Genomic DNA, 16,742 nt, shown 5'->3' with positions numbered 1-16,742 from the left:
ATTAAGGTTAATATTAACGTAATTAACGCTAATTAATCATTAGGGTTGAAGTTATTTATACCAATTCCGTTAACACCACTCCGCTGCACCAAATCGATTCGCGTGGTGTTAACGGAATTGGTATAAATAATTTCAACTGAAATGGTAAATTAAGGTTAATATCAACGTAATAAACGCTAATTAATCATTAGGGTTGAATTTATTTATACCAATTCCGTTAACAACACTTCGTGCACCAAAAACGCTGGAAAATGTACGATCCCTGGTAATTAAGGCTTGTAGCGCATAATGAATAAGGGGGTAACAGTTTCACAGGCCTTGAGGCGTATAATTTTCAGATGGCACGCGTTGGGCGTTGCGAATAGTAAATGCTAGTGACATACCGGGTGGAGCCGAACAAACCCAAATATTTATGGGAACAACTTTAAAGTTACTATGTACCTACAAGTGATGGATCTACTTGACGATATTAGAGCTTGTTCCCTGGTTACTGATTAAAATCTTGGGAGTTCATTGGACGCAACATTAAGTACTTGAATACGTTTTTTGCTGTATTCAAAGTAATTACTGCACTTAAAGAAAATAATTTCAAACAATAAATTAAAGAAATAATTGAAAAAAAATTGCTTAATACCCTGCTGTTTATTTTTATTTTTAGTTACAGAGCCCACCCTGTGTAAGTTTTTCGTGCCAACCATACATTTACCTCCTTACACACATGATCTAAGTAAAAATTACGAGACTCACGGGATCTTATCAAGCTAATCTGCTAATAATGAGAATTAGGTCACGTGACTAATCAATTTCATAACGTATTTTTTTTAGAATGTTACCGGAGTTACTTTACGTAAAAACATATTTATGTAGACAATAGTTTGTAAGTAATTAATAAATCATAGGATAAGGTATAGTAAGGTAGGTATGTTAGGGGAAATATCGGATTATTGCTTTGTTAACATTGTAAGCCACGTAGGGCTAATTTTATGTTTCCCTATTGCAACGATTTATCGAACGTTTGTAATAATAATAAATGAGTGTGGTGTATTAATTTTGGACACATTTTTGAGTAAGTAAATAATCACCGAAAACTTTTGTTTGCGTTAACTACATACCTACATATTTGTATTAAAATTATACAACTAGTCGCTTCAGCTTGCTAACTTTTAAAACTCACAGTACGCGCGACTTGCGCGTCCACAGAACCTCAAAAACCTGTCACATACTCATTCCTTTCTTGAAGAATCTCACGTGACAAATATGTTGCTAGTATATTTATCATCTAATCAGCTTCCTGCACTTAAGCTTGTATTAACTTTACTGACCAGTAAAAGCGAGAATCGATTAAAGCTACATTTATATCGGTTCCCAGATCATTAGTAGTAAATAAAACCAGAAACGGTAGAAAGCCTGGGTTGGCAACCGACAGGTTTCTAGTAAAAGTTACCGTGTTTGCACTTTAAAGTATCCAGTTATCCAGTAGCATTTAAGGTGGTGTGTTTTCAGATCATCTTTGGGCCGATTTTAGTTTTTTTGTCGTTTTTTTTTTCGTCAGTTTTCGATAAAATTTGGTGTACCTATAGATAGAGTTCCCTATTCTGTACATAATAAGCTCAATTTTACCGTTAGTACTAAAAAAAGCTTCCATTGAGTTACGTTAACGTTTGTTTTTTCCGTAAGTCGTAACTCATCGGAATATTCTTTTTTTTTTGTTTGAAATTTGGATTTCGTATTTGTTCCACCCAAAATGTTCTCAGTTGAGAGTCCCAAATTTTACAGAACTAGTTTTTTTTAATTATTTTCCCTTTATGTTGCTTAATTTTACATTATTTGGCATTTTCATTCCCTAATCACCGTCAGGATGTTTTGAAACTTTTGAACTCCGAATTTAGCGAGGTCTCTATAATATGCGCTCTTCCTACATTTGCACTTAAATAAGTAAATTAATGCGCCAAAACAATGAGTAAAATAGGTTTTTTAATTAGGTAGCACAAAAGTCAAGAAAGATGTTGCATTGTGTTCGACGGAAGCGAGCGGCGAACACGTTAATTAAAAAGCTTATCTTCTGACTACCTCGTAAATTCAGCGGGGGAAAATATTTTAATATTTTTGCACACTTGGAAGTGTAACGTTTCATAAACTTTATTATAATGTAATATTTATGAATGTTGCTATGTATTTTACATGTCGCTATATGATATGACAGATTGAGGACTGCTTGCGGAATATATTTTTGAATTATGAATGTTTGAATTAAACTTAAGTAATGTTTTTTTCATCATAATCCCATTTTAAGTATGACTTATGTTAGATCGGGCCGTGTCCGGGCCGGACCTTCCGGAACTTACTTTTTCTATGACATGACAGGCGATCACGTGATGCTTTCCATAGAAAACGACGCGCCGGAAGCTCCGGGCCGGACACGGCCCGATCTACCGTGAGTCATCCTTTACTCGTTGCTTGAAATTATGTAAGTAACCAAGTTATGTAAACGAGATGGTTATAAAATAAATACTAGGAATTTGAATCAGTACCTGGCTATACGATTAAAAACCTGGAGTACATATTATAACCTATTATTTCCAAGATGTCTTTGACTAATTAGAATAAAAATGATCTTACGGACGCACAGTTAAAACGAAAATAAAATAAATAAGGTACGGTCGAATTCAATAGAGGTAAATTGTTTTTCGAATAAAATAACAGGTGGCTGGCAAGTAGGTACTTACCTACGGATTTCCGGCGGGGTCCTTGGTGGCATGGTAACAGTAGAGTTGTATCGCGGCTAAGAATTATGTAATTTTAATATTTCCCCATCTAATCAACATGATGGTATTCACTCGCTCTTAGGGTTACCAGCCGCGTCAACTTCTTATTATATTGTTATCTTTGCAAATGCGAATATTAGACATGATTTCGATTTCTAAAATATCTATGTATGTATGCTTGAGTAAAGATTTTGTTAATGAATAATTACGAAGTTATTGATAAGTTGAGTGGATCTCTTTTTTTACAATGTTTTTGGATTAATTTAAGTAAATAAAAACGTACTTTATAAAAAAATCTTACAATTCATAAAATTCCTGACGTTTTTGTGTTCCGTCCCCATTCCTGACATGCCAGGAAAATTCCTGTCATCTGGTAACCCTACTCGCTCTTCGTCCTTATAATGATATTACTTACGTTGGTAAGTATTAGAGTTAGACCAAGATACGTCTGCAACGATTTTGATAGCATACCTATACGCAGTGCAAGTGTTATTTATAAGTACGTCATAATTTTATAGATAGTTAGTATAAGTTTGGCGTATCAAATAACACTTGCACTGCGTGTGCTATCAAAATCGCTGTAGATTTTTCTTGGTCTAACTCTACACACTTTGTTTACAAGAGAGTGGTCATGTCAATGCATACATATTTTGACGAATCGAATTGATATTGATGCAATTGGTTGATATTTCATATTAGCTCAAAGAGTTGCGTGGGTATTTGAATTAGGGATGTTGCGGATGCAGATTTTTTAACATCCGCGGATGCGGATGCGGATGCGGATATTTAATGTCTCACATCCGCGGATGCGGATGCGGATGTCAAGATTTGGTACTTAAAAAACGTCAAATATTACATTTTTAGCAATTTTTATTTAAAAATAACGAAACTTTTAGTATTTGAGCAAGAATATAGGTGCGTTTTATTTAATAAACAGTAACTTGGTCGACTTTTCGGGATCTAGACGATTTCGTTATATATAATGACGAAATTACCTAGCACTTACGCCGCCGGCGCCGCCGCTAATACGTTCCTGTTACCGACTTGGTCGACATCCGCATTATGCGGATGCTCCGCATCGATTTTATGCGGATGCGGATGCAGATGCGGATGTTGAAAATCATGCGGATGTTCCGCGGATGCGGATGCGGATGCGAATATCCGCAACATCCCTAATTTGTATTTTAATTTTAACCTAATTAATGAATCCTTTGCGCACGTGTCTAATGTAGAGAAATGCATAATTATATTGATAGCTGTATGTAAGTACCTATTAGCTAAGTTAAAAGTAATAAAAAATGTTAAGGTATACCTACATTACATATTATCCCATTCGCGAATAGAACTCGTTAATTGTCTATAAACATTCTCAATTAAGAGTGATTTTGCCACATCACGCAGCCATTTCAATATGTAGTAAAGTGGCATACCTATCTACTGTTGCCATGTCACGAGCCACCAGTAAAACAATTGTAATCTGACCAAAGCAAAGGTCAGTGTGATACACCACGTGTAGCAAATCGCTTCCCACTGACATTTAACGTGGTTCTCAGAATTAGTTCCCCAAACAAGTCGTGAGCGCGCCCGCCAACGTAAGTACGGACGCGGCTGGTTCCGCTTTCGACCACTTTTTTAAATTTCATTTTTTTTTTCTGAGCCCATTGTGTCCCACTGCTGGGCAAAGGCCTCCCCCCTCTTCCTCCACTCGTTTCTGTTTAGTGCTATATCTGGCCAGCCTCTCAAGAAGGAGTCCAAGTTATCCCGCCATCGCCGACGAGGCCTGCCGGCTCCCCGGTTAGACTCGTGGGGCTCCCACCCAAGTCGTCGGGCATTCGGCAGACATGACCAGCCCAGTCCCATTTTAACTTAGCCGCTTTCCGAGCTACGTCTATTATTCGAGTCTTAGAGCGCAGCGTGGTGTTTCGGACTCGATCCCTTAATTTTACACCTAATATGCTGCGCTCCATAGCTCTCTGGCAAACCCCGAGTTTAGACTTCTGTTATTTTTCAATAATTTTATTTTAAAAACAACAAAATGGTCCAATCATTGTTAGATATTACTTATACGCGTTAGTTACAAAAGATAGATAAATGATTAGACAGAACAATAAATAAGTACTTAAATGATTTGGGCCTTTGATCCATTTTTCACAACAGAGGACAATCTAGCTTGTTATGTATATCATGTTTAGGATGCTGTTGGCGCTTATGCTGTTGTTGCTTACATTGGAAGCATTATTCATATTTATTTTATGCAGTAAACTTTATTATTATATCCCAGATATTCTCTCTTCTTCTTCCTCGCGTTATCCCGGCATTTTGCCACGGCTCATGGGAGCTTGGCGTCCGCCTGACAACTATTATATCCCAGATAATATTTAATTTAATTTTTTTAGATCTTAGAGCAACGCTGGGCTAACTATAATTGTAGACAAAAATTATGTAGGTAGATACAGATACCAACATTTGTTGTTGTGTGTGGATCCAAAAGATTATATTAGAATTGTGTATTGATAGAAGAGCGCTGGTAGCCTAGCGGTAAGAGCGTGCGACTTTCAATCTGGAGGTCGCGGGTTCAAACCCCGACCGACCCCCGGGTACCAATGAGTTTTTCGGAACTTATGTACGAAATATCAATTGATATTTACCAGTCGCTTTTCGGTGAAGGAAAACATCGTGAGGAAACCGAACTAATCCCAATATTTATGGCCTAGTTTACCCTGTGGGTTGGAAGTTCAGATGGCAGTCGCTTTCGTAAAAACTAGTGCCTACGCCAATTCTTGGGTTAGTTGTCAAGCGGACCCCAAGGCTCCCATGAGCCGTGGCAAAATGCCGGGATAACGCGAGGAAGATGAAGAATTGAGTATTGATGCTTTGGAAGGACCCGCAATTAAAAAATGGTTTTTCTTATCTCTAACGTTAAAGTTTATTTCTCATTATAATTAATTGAATATGAGAAAACTTGAAAATACCACTCCGTCACCAACCCACACACGACGATCCAAGGATGGATCCAGCTTTATGGTCAGGAGAGGTAATCAGGGTTAAATTAAAGTTATTTTTTTGCAGATATAACAATGAAACCTATTTATTATAGACCCATCCCAGGGCCCAGGCGGAGGTATGTCCCCTATGACCCACCCCCCATGGATTCGCTAATGTGTAGCTGTAGATCAACATGATGCGAAAAGAAGATGCGAGACGTAATTATTGCATATTATATTTACCTACGTGACTTAATGATTCAAGAAAGTCAAGAATAACGTAAATGCTTTGCGTAGGCTATATTTTCACAAAATTTCAGCCAAATCTACCGAACGGCTTTTACCGATCATTTTGTGCGGGGTTCTTTCGAACTCATCCTTCACTTGGTACCTACCAAGATTCCCAGGTTCTCTATAAATAGAAACAAGAATGGAACAAATTACATAGAGGTAAAAATATCAATATTTCGAGTAGAAAGCACACGCACCCTGATATATGACGCACACATGTAACACTGATCGGTGCAGCGCAGGCTTGAGCCCGAGTGAGCCTGGGACCACAGATCATTCACTAGAGGGAGCATGTAAGACTACCCGCGCTCAACATAATGCGCTTGTATAGGTGCTACCTACCTATTACACATGCCTATACTCACCACATACATACTACGCTGATTATACTTCATTGACGTAGTACCTATTGTCCTACTGCATAGTTAGGACCTAGGAAGCTATTCGGTTCGTCAAAGCGATGGGTATTTGACGAGGCTACCGCATGGTCCGCATGGCTAGTTTAGATTTAGAACACATTTAGTAGACATATGATAGCCACATCAAAAGAGATTTTTATGTGCATAAATAAATAAATAAAACCGGACAAGTGCGAGTCGGACTCGCCCACCTAGGGTTCCGTACTTTTTAGTATTTGTTTTTATAGCGGCAACAGAAATACATCATCAGTGAAAATTTCAACTGTCTAGCTATCACGGTTCGTGAGATACAGCCTGGTGACAGACGGACGGACGGACGGACAGCGGAGTCTTAGTAATAGCGTTCTGTTTTACCCTTTGGGTACGGAACCCTAAAAACATCAATTCGATTTCAGGAATAAACATTGGGTATTGCAACGGATTTGTGCAGCAGGCAGCGTTTTAATTGATAAAGTACCTACCTTTAAAATCGCATATGCGGTGACCGCGAATCTTCAAAGTTTTTCATCGAAATACGGAGTCTACGGGAGGTAGTATATGCCTGGCACACACAGGCGCTCGAGCACAAAGCACACAAAGTAACTTACACTGTGTGCGTGCTTTGGTTAATGTGTGTGTGTACCCGAGTGTACAAACACAGTGCTTTCACGCAGCCTTGGCCGCTAGACACGTGCGTTAGGGCTGCCCCGAGATAGTTCGTAACTTCGATTACGGACATTACTCCATTCTAAAACATAATAAATGTGAAAATCAAACCCAATGACTGTTTTATTATGACTGGTTGTTCACGCAATTAAACAGTTAGACGCCAAATTTCAGTTTTCAATGTCATCTGAAAATTAAATGCTAAATTCAGTGATAAAATTGACCATCTTTAGGGTTCCGTGCCCAAAGGGTAAATACGGGACCCTATTACTAAGACTCCGCTGTCCGTCTGTCCATCCGTCCGTCCGTCTGTCTGTCTGCCACCAGGCTGTAACTCGAGAACCGTGATAGCTAGACAGTTGAAATTTTCACTGATGATGTATTTCTGTTGCCGCTATAACAACAAATACTAAAAATAAAATAAATATATATTTACGTGGGGCTCCCATACAACAAACGTGATTTTTTTCTCGTTTTTTGCGTAATGTGAGTCCGACTCGCACTTGGCCGGTTTTTAGATATTCTCAACGCATCTCAATTTCTTTTTTTAATATATTTACGAACTTTGATCTCACATTAATTAACTAACCCAATTTCACTTAGGTATTTTGTAGTTTTTGAGATACCTATGAATTTCACTTATTTTGTAGTTTTTGAGATATGAAGGAGTGAAAAGTGTCTCGAAGTAGTGTAGTTACATCGATGTCGATGTTAGGCAACGTCACTGGCGTGAGGCGCATTCAGCTGAGCACGTGCCTCGCTATACTACGTCTAGTGTACTCCCAGAGGTCAACCGAGCCCGGCCCGCTTGCACTAGCCTCAGATTCATTTCACTGCATACCAGTTACGAGTTACGACTGCAGGGAAATTGCCAACGAGTTACAAATTCGAGTTCTATTTTGTCTGCTGTGTTTTAGTACCTACACGCCCGGCCAAAAGTGTGGCTCTTATTATTGTATATTGATAATTTGATAACGTCTATTACCGTCGTTTTTCTTATTTGAGTCGCATGTACTGAAAAAGTGAATCCGGCCGGTAAGGGTGCAGTGCAAAAATTTGATTTGATTCTCTTAACTTTACTATGTATCCAGGAAAGACGCGAACGAGTTATTTATTTATTATGAGCCTGTATTGTCCCACTGTTGGGCAAAGGCCTCACTCTTATTCTTCCACGTATCTCTATACTCGGAAGAACGAGTCAAGTTAATACATAGAATAAAATGTGTTTGACCCAGTTATGTAAAGTTACAGTGATATTATTCGGTAATATTATTGTTGTGATCTTATTCATTCGTATCACTAATGAATATGGGGTCGAATTCCAGAAATGCCAATACAAGATAAAACGCTAATTATGACTAAGTACTCGATAGATATAATTATACAGTTTTATTAGATCAGACTCTATTTGATAACTATATATAAATAAATCGCTTTTAAGACCGCATGTTGTTTTCTCTACTTCGTTTCTGTTTTCATTGTACTTACAACATATAGTTTTTCTATATTGATATGTGCAATAAAGAGTAGTTCTATATTATAAGGAAAATATACCATAATTATTTGCCCAAACTTTCGTAGTACTGGTGCATCTCTTTTCTTGGTACCCGATAGGAAAATAAATAAAATAGATGTAGAGCCGGGTATAAGCAGATACGGCAAAATTAATATCACAAAAAAAAACAAGGAAAAACAGGCCCTCGATTTTATACACGGTGTGGCCTGTAACACGAGCAAATAATCATAATCATAATCATAATCATTTATTGCATCCATGGTTTACAAAGGTGTTAAAAAAAAAAAATTGGGCACAGCATGGACCCTACAAGGGCGTGGCAACATATTATACGTAGTACTTAGGGTACATACTTTATATTCTATTGGGTAATTAAACTAACTAATTAAATTAAAATTAAATTATCTTATCTATTTAATTGTCCATAAACTCTTGCAGAGTGTATGGGCATTCGGTTAAAAGGTAAGTCTTCAGCTTATTTACAAAGCTATAATATTTATTTTCATTTTTTATATACTGGGGGATGTGGTTATATATTCGAATGGACATCGAGTAAGGACCTTTGTTGAAGAAATGTAGGTTGGCGGGAACTGCTTGTACAAGTTTATTGCGTATACGTAAGTTATGTAGTTGTGGTTTGGGATTTTGGGGTTTTACAAATAAGTTTTCGTGTTTTCGGACAAATTTGCAGGTTTCCATGATGTATAAGGATGTAAGGGTGAGAATATTTAATTTCGTAAAATGAGGTTTGCAACTTTCTTCATTACTTATCTTGGTTAGAACTCGTATGCATCTTTTTTGTAGTAAAAATAGGTCTTTAGCATTTACACTATTGCCCCATAAAATGATACCATATTGCAGCCATGACTGGGCAAAAGCATGATAAGCACATACAGCAGTTTTTAAGTTGGTATTTATTAATATTTGTTTGAGAGCATAAGCAAATCTGGATAATTTGACGGATATTTTATCAACGTGGGCTTTCCAGTTAAAGTTTTCGTCGATTGTCAGGCCAAGTAGTGGGCAAGTGTTGGTAAGTTCTAGATTTTGTGATAGGTATGAATAATTTATTTGTAAAGCCAATCTTTGGTAGGGTCTAAATTGAATTAAGTTCGTTTTCTGCAGATTTATAATTAGATTATGTTCTTCAAGCCAAGGTAAAATTGTATTAAATATTGTGATAATTAAAACATAGATTGTACTCCTCAAACGGTGACACTTTTGTTCTACAACTTTTAAAAATTATGAAGTATTTAGACTCCCTATTTTTCATACAAAATAATTATTATTTTCAATGGATGCCATCGCCACGCCATATCATTGTGATTGACGTTGCTTGTCACGCCTTAAACATGACAAAATTCGCAATACATTGCGTCTTAGAATAAACTTTAAAGTGTATTAAAAATCAAACCCCATGTTATTTTTAAAAGTCGCTGAACAAATGTTGGTCAGTATGAGGAGTACAGCCTACAGTTTAATTTTTTGCTCATGTTACAGGCCACACCCGGTATAATGTTTCATTTAAACGTAATCTTTTCCTTATACCAATTACTTGTAAGACTTTTCTCATTTATTGTAAAATGAGGAATTTAGGTTGTCAAGGAAAATTGTAATCCTGTAATCATCCGGTGAAAAGTGAGTCAATTATTTGAACTGAATTCGGATAACAAGGCTATTTAACGTAAATATCTTACGGTGAATTTGTGTAATAATTAGGCAAGACAAGACAAGATTATCTTATAGGGAAGGGATCTAATTTATAGGGAAGTATTTTGTTGTTGAAACAGGAAAATCATGTAAAATTAGAATTAAATGTAAAATTTTATGGAGGTAAAATACCCAATTGACTAAAAACTATTTTAGATGATAAATACAGAAACTCGCTTTTCCCGTACTCAACACGCGAAAAAGTGGAATGTACTCATATCCATGGGTATACTACTTCCTTCCTTCCTTCTTTGAAATGATATGATATGATATGGACATATGATATGGCTTAAACGGTCGCGTTTTTATCCCTTGTCACCATGCCTGTCACGTTCTAACAAGTACGTAAGTGTGAAAGGGACGCGCATAGTGATAGACGATAAAAATGGAACCGTGCTGCGCCCACAGCACACTGAAGGATACAAAATTGACCAAGTTCTTTTGTTGATTTCTGTCGTGACTCGTGGATATTATTGATTGATCTAGCTTGGTGGATAGTGGATATGACTAAATAATTTCATTTTATTTTATTCTATTCTATTCTAAATTTTAGACCGCAAAATGTTTATAAGAGGCAGGACAGCAAGAGCCGCGTACGGGTTAATCCTAGCAAGCGGCGACAAGCCTTTGATACGCTCCGTATCACGAATAATAAACCGGCCGTCATTTTTGTTCTGCAGCTCGTCGATCTGATTAAGCGCGCGCGCATGAATGCATTCGCAGTGACGGCTTCCCCATATGGCCAAGGCTAGGCCTTTTATGGCGCACGTAAGTGGCCACTCACCCACCGCTGAACGAGCCAGCAATATCAATGAACCGGCCATCAATAAAACATGGCACTCAGCCAGAAAAGGAAACGGCGAAATGAGAAAAAGAAATATTCGCAAGAGGTATGCGGTGCGTATAAAGCTGGGCAATTGTTTGCTGCATTCAATGCAGTGCGCTGCCGGCATACGCGATTCACTTGTTTTTGCAGACGTAAGATATAGGAACTCTCGATGTAAATGCAATTGATTCAATAATGTTACATAACTTGCATCGATCGCTGTGTGGGCTGCTGCGTGTGTACGAGTAGGTACATGTATACGAGATGAGGCAAGTACGGTCAACAACATCGATGTAAGTATATGAAGTAGAGAAGTTTAAGAATAAAGACAAGTGTAGAGAGTGAAATAATTTGGTGGTCATTATGATTTAGGCGCTTAATTAACTGTCTTGAATTAGGCAAGCCCACCGAAATCGAGTTTTCTGAACATCTCGCAACGGTAGATAGAAAAGGCAGGTGTTTCACAAATTTGTATAATCTAAAATGTTATGTTGTTGACGAAACCTGAGGTGGATGAGCTATCTGTATGATGACGAAGCCTGCGCTGTGGATCTGAAGGTATCATACATCCTGTACTACGGTTGCGCCTGGTCAGGGGCGGCGATCTAAAATGTTATGTACTGACTGGAGGTTGTCATATGTCTACCTGAAATTAGACTTACCCAATTATGAGCATTTCTAGTAGAATCGCTGGTGACATCGCCTCTATACCAAGTAAACCATAGGGTCGTCACGTCTGCAATAAAAACAAGTAAAATTAAGCCCTTTCACATGTACAAGTAAGATTGTATAAAACAAACTTTACCCTACCACACAACAGCCGTCGCAGCCGCAGTTTAAATTTGGAATTTATTGCGCGAGAATACGATTAACTATTCAATGACATTTAGGGTTGTTATGGTGCAGCAAATGCAGCAATGCTCCACCACTGTTGCGGGCACACGACAAGGTTCAATTCATTCCACCTCTGATCCCGGTTATGTCGAGTGATGCTATTTCGATAGTGCTGAACTGAATAGCTACAATAATAAAAATAATGAATGCAAAGTGAGATTTCCTGAGAAACACAACTTGGTAGTCACGAGTCACGGACGACGCTGGCGATCTTGATAACCCGAGATTTAGCTCTAAATCCGTATTGTGTTGTGTATTATTTCGCGTTAAACAGATATCTACAAGTCAAACATGTTTTGACGTTATGGGGAAAATTTCTCGGAAAAACATATGTAGTATTAGCCCCTGACTGGATTAATACGAATATTTCCACGATGGGGAAGGATTACCTACATAAGTACATATTCCCTACAGCTGTACAGAGTTCAACCTACCCCACCTATACTTATCCCACTGAGATTATAACAAATAACAAATAAAACACTTGCTCGTAAACAATTTAAACAAGTACCTAATGGTGCAATCAGTATAACTATATAAGTCGTTCGCCGCATGAAATTAATGTCGGTTGTCTGGCAACCTCATACTTTGATTCGGCGACTATTATACATTAATAGTTCCAAGAACGAATACTTACATAAAATACACATTTATATTACATACATTCGTCACATAGGTACACATTTATTTTTCATTACTACATATATCCCAAACAGATGTTTATAAGATTACTTAAAAGTAATCAACAATTACCTACAATTTTACATGCATGGGCAGGTAATTTCATCTGTCATAGAGAGCCGTCACTTTCTATCAAGTGGGAATGTACGAGACACATGGCATAATAGACGATAAATGTGCTACCATCATATTACGTCCTAATATGATGGTCGTTCTTGTGTCTACGTGATAAAACGGTATCCGTCACTTTCAATCGCGCTCTGTTAAAAAGTGACGGATATTTTGTCACGTGGATAAAGCCATCCATAATAGACTTGCTGCCTAAATAAATCACATGTCTTGCTATGACATAAAAATTATTTCTTCTGCAAAGAGTAAATATAGACAAAATATTTTTATGTAGAACCTAAATGGTTCTCGGCCGCTGCCCACCGCTCCCTAATGAAGTGGTCTGCGCGGCCACAGCTGCATTCCAGACGGGCATTTTCTGGGAACCCGCCTTTTTAATGGTAACAAGGAATGTCAGCACCTCCCACTTCCAAAAAGCCTTAAGCGCCAATAAACCCCTAAGCTACATAACGCCCTTTTATAACTAAAAGCTCTCCATGGAGCGCGTACGCACATACAATTTTTCATTGAAATTAAAATTGTGAAGAAAACTGCAGACTCGTTTGGGATGCCACCGGCGTATGCGTTTTTGCTTTCAATGTAATTGCTGAAGAGATTTTCGTTTTTGCAAAAATAAAACTACATACCTGCATCATTATTCTTGACTTGGCAAGAAAATATTTTTGCTTTAGATAGATACCCAATATGATATTAATTTCGCCAAACAAACTGAAACAAAACATATTACCAAAATAAGTACAAAACAATCACAAATAAAAAGCAAAAAAGAGTTGCAAATATAAAGTTTATGTACAATGTAAATACATATAAGTATTTAATCCAGTGCCCGCAAAAATTCTTGGCATTTTAATTCTCGCTCATTAGCTCATTACCCTGCCCTCGACGCATTAAATGGTTTATTGTTAACGTGAGGGGTGTGGGGCTGACATTCCCATTGCCTATAGAACGAAAGAAAGCAATAGTCTCAGGCGAATTAAGTACCTACTAAAATAGTGAACTTGAGATCCGTAACATGCTAAGCTAATCTATGACCGCTATACTCTGCCAAGATTGGTGATTTTGGCTTCGAATTCCAGTAGGGGGAATTTAATAAGGGGGAATTTATGATCACAAATATGTTTGGCAAAAGCGTTATCATACCATCGCCTAATATTCATATTTCATACTGCAAATTTTGTAGATTGTCCTCAATAATTATTAGGGCGAGCGAAGCGAGCCATATCACTATTCGACAAACTATGCATTCTTGTGGTACACTTTACGGAAAAACTATCGCACTGTTAGGTTTGAAATTTAACATAGTAATTTAAATTCATGTCTAGATGTGTTATCAAACATAAAAATATCATTTTATAAAAAAAAAAAAATGGAATAACACTTTGTATTACTACTAGCGCCATCTGTTAGAAAAATTATGAATTAAAATTCGTGCTAATGTACTATCACTATGTGCTAACAACGATGAATACAAAAATAGGTTAAAATGTTGGATTCTGACCCATCTCGCTTCGCTCGGTTTGATTCCCAAATTGCTGTATATTCACTGCGGAGGTCAATTTACTCGTATGTTCTGTTCTGTGACGCCGATGAACTGAGCAGTCATGTTTTGTTAGCAAACTTATGCCCGCTGCACACGAGGGCAGAGCAGTGGGGCAGAACAGTCGGCAGCATAGTACTGCTACAATGTGAACGCACATGCTGAGACAGAACAGTACTGTTCTTTCTGCTGCTCTGCCCTCGTGTGCAGCGGGCAAAATCGGGTATTTTTAGTTCGACAAACAGTTTAGGGCTGATTTACACGGCGCGCGAACTCTCATGCGATTTTAGTTACATTGCGGACTGTTGGTTACGTCCAATTCAACCGACCGATCAAAAACCGCAATGTAATGAAACTTGCATGCGAGTTCTCGCATCGTCTATATTAGGTAATACAAACTTCAGTGACTTAGGGCCGATACAGACGGACTACAACTCGACTGCAACTTGTATGGAAAGTGCACGCCGACTGCACGTCAATTGCAACGTCGGCGTGCAGTTCAACAAAATGACCCAGATAGAACCCTGGCAGTACCTTGTGGAACTCAGGTTTGGTGCAACATAGGCACACGCTGTTTTAGTCATTCGACACATCTTGATGAGCACTTGGGACAGCAGTACCCAAGATAGAACTGATGCTGAACCCTGGCTGTACCTAGCGGAACTCAGGTTTGGTGCAACATAGACACACGCTGGGTTGGACATCCGACTCGTCATGATGATCACTTGGTACAGCAGTACCCAAGATAGCTGATGCTGAACCCTAGTGGAGCTCGGGTTTAATAGAACATAGGCACACGCTGTTTTGGTCATCCGACTCGTCTTGATGAGCACTTAGGAGAGTAGTACCCAAGATAGAGCTGATGCTGAACCCTGGCTGTACCTAGTGGAAGTCAGGTTTGGTGCAACATAGGCACACACTGTTTTAGTCATTTGACACGTCTTGGTGAGCACTTGAGAGAGCAGTACCCAAGATAGAGTTGATTCTGGACCCTGGCTGTACCTAGTGAAACTCAGGTTTGGTGTAACATAGGGGCTGTCCATAAATTACGTCATCGATTTTTGACGATTTTTCCCACCCCCCACCCCCCCTCCCCCCCTATAATCATCCAAAAATCATGCTTCAAATGACCCCATTTCCTCCTACTTCATGCTACCGTCATCCGATGTCCAGACCCCCCCCCCCCTAATTTGAAATGACGTAATTTATGAATAGCCCCATAGGCACACGCTGTTTTAGTCATTCGACACGTCTTGATGGGCATTTGGGAGAGCAGTACCCAAGATAGAGCTGATGCTAAACCCTGGCTGTACCTAGTAGAACTCAGGTTTGGTGCAACATAGATACACGCTGTTTTGGACATCCGACTCGTTTTTTTGAGCACTTGGGAGATACCCAAGATAGAGCTGTAGCTGAATCCTGGCAGTTTTTAGGGTAACTCCGGTATGTTGCAATATAGGCACACGATGTTTTGGTCATCTCACTCGTCTTTGATGAGCACTTAGGAGAGTAGTACCCAAGATAGAGCTGATGCTGAACTCTAGCAGTAACTAGTGGAGCTCGTGTTTGGTGCAACATAGACACGCTGTTTTGGACATCCAACTCGTCGCGATATTCACTTGGTAGAGTAGTACCCAAGATAGCTGATGCTGAATCCTGGCAGTATCTAGTGGAGCTCGGGTTTTATACAACATAGGCACACGCTGTTTTGGTCATCCGACTCGTCTTTTTGAGCACTTGGGAGATACTCAAGATAGAGCTGTAGCTGAACCCTGACAAAGTAAAAGCTGTAACAGACAGGCTTACCGCATAGCGACCGGGGTCCGGTTAGTAGGTATATTTATTTCTTGCTCTCACTTATAGCTGCGTCCTTAAAGGACTTATTACGTACCTACTCGATCGAACATGGAACAAGCCTCGGACTGGATCAAAGTTGCGATCCGGTACGTTTAGGTAGAAAAACTACGCGAGCCCTTACAAAGCTCTGCTTTTTGCTAGTTTCTATAAAATTTGCGCAATATTGGTGTCGTTGTGTTCTATAATTCTGAAGCTTCTATATGTTTATTGTTTTTTGCCGCATTCGTTTTTTCTTACTTAGATTAGAAAACACTCACCTTGGCCGCAATATGAATTCCAAGAAGCCACACACTCGGCTAGCAATTCCCTATTCCCCTGCCTTTGTTGTAATTTCTGAGGTTGATACTATGTATTTGTTACTTAGGTCAAAGTTATACTGGTTTTTAAAGGGTGTTTTCTCTGTATGAAACGGTAATCGGGTTTGTTTCCATGAGAGGAAGCCTCACGGCTCACGGCGCGACATCACGCGATCGCGATCTGCGTGAGAA

General features: G+C 38.7%; 2 long non-coding RNA genes across 2 annotated transcripts in view; both read right to left on the bottom strand.

Moving 5' to 3' along the window:
• The window catches only part of LOC134795579 (uncharacterized), a 265,880-nt gene that overhangs the window by 207,376 nt on the left and 41,762 nt on the right, over positions 1-16,742 (bottom strand). The gene's annotated exons all lie outside the window — the stretch shown is intronic.
• The window catches only part of LOC134795812 (uncharacterized), a 38,510-nt gene that overhangs the window by 1,379 nt on the left and 20,389 nt on the right, over positions 1-16,742 (bottom strand). The window contains exon 2 of the long non-coding RNA XR_010144863.1: positions 11,819-11,892. This is a non-coding gene — a long non-coding RNA (uncharacterized LOC134795812). The remainder of the gene's footprint in view (positions 1-11,818; positions 11,893-16,742) is intronic.

Source organism: Cydia splendana, chromosome 12 (genome assembly GCF_910591565.1).
Source record: "Cydia splendana chromosome 12, ilCydSple1.2, whole genome shotgun sequence".
Classification (NCBI taxonomy): domain Eukaryota; kingdom Metazoa; phylum Arthropoda; class Insecta; order Lepidoptera; family Tortricidae; genus Cydia; species Cydia splendana.
Note: the sequence above shows the minus strand (reverse complement) of the source record. Positions and strands in the feature narration are given on the sequence as shown.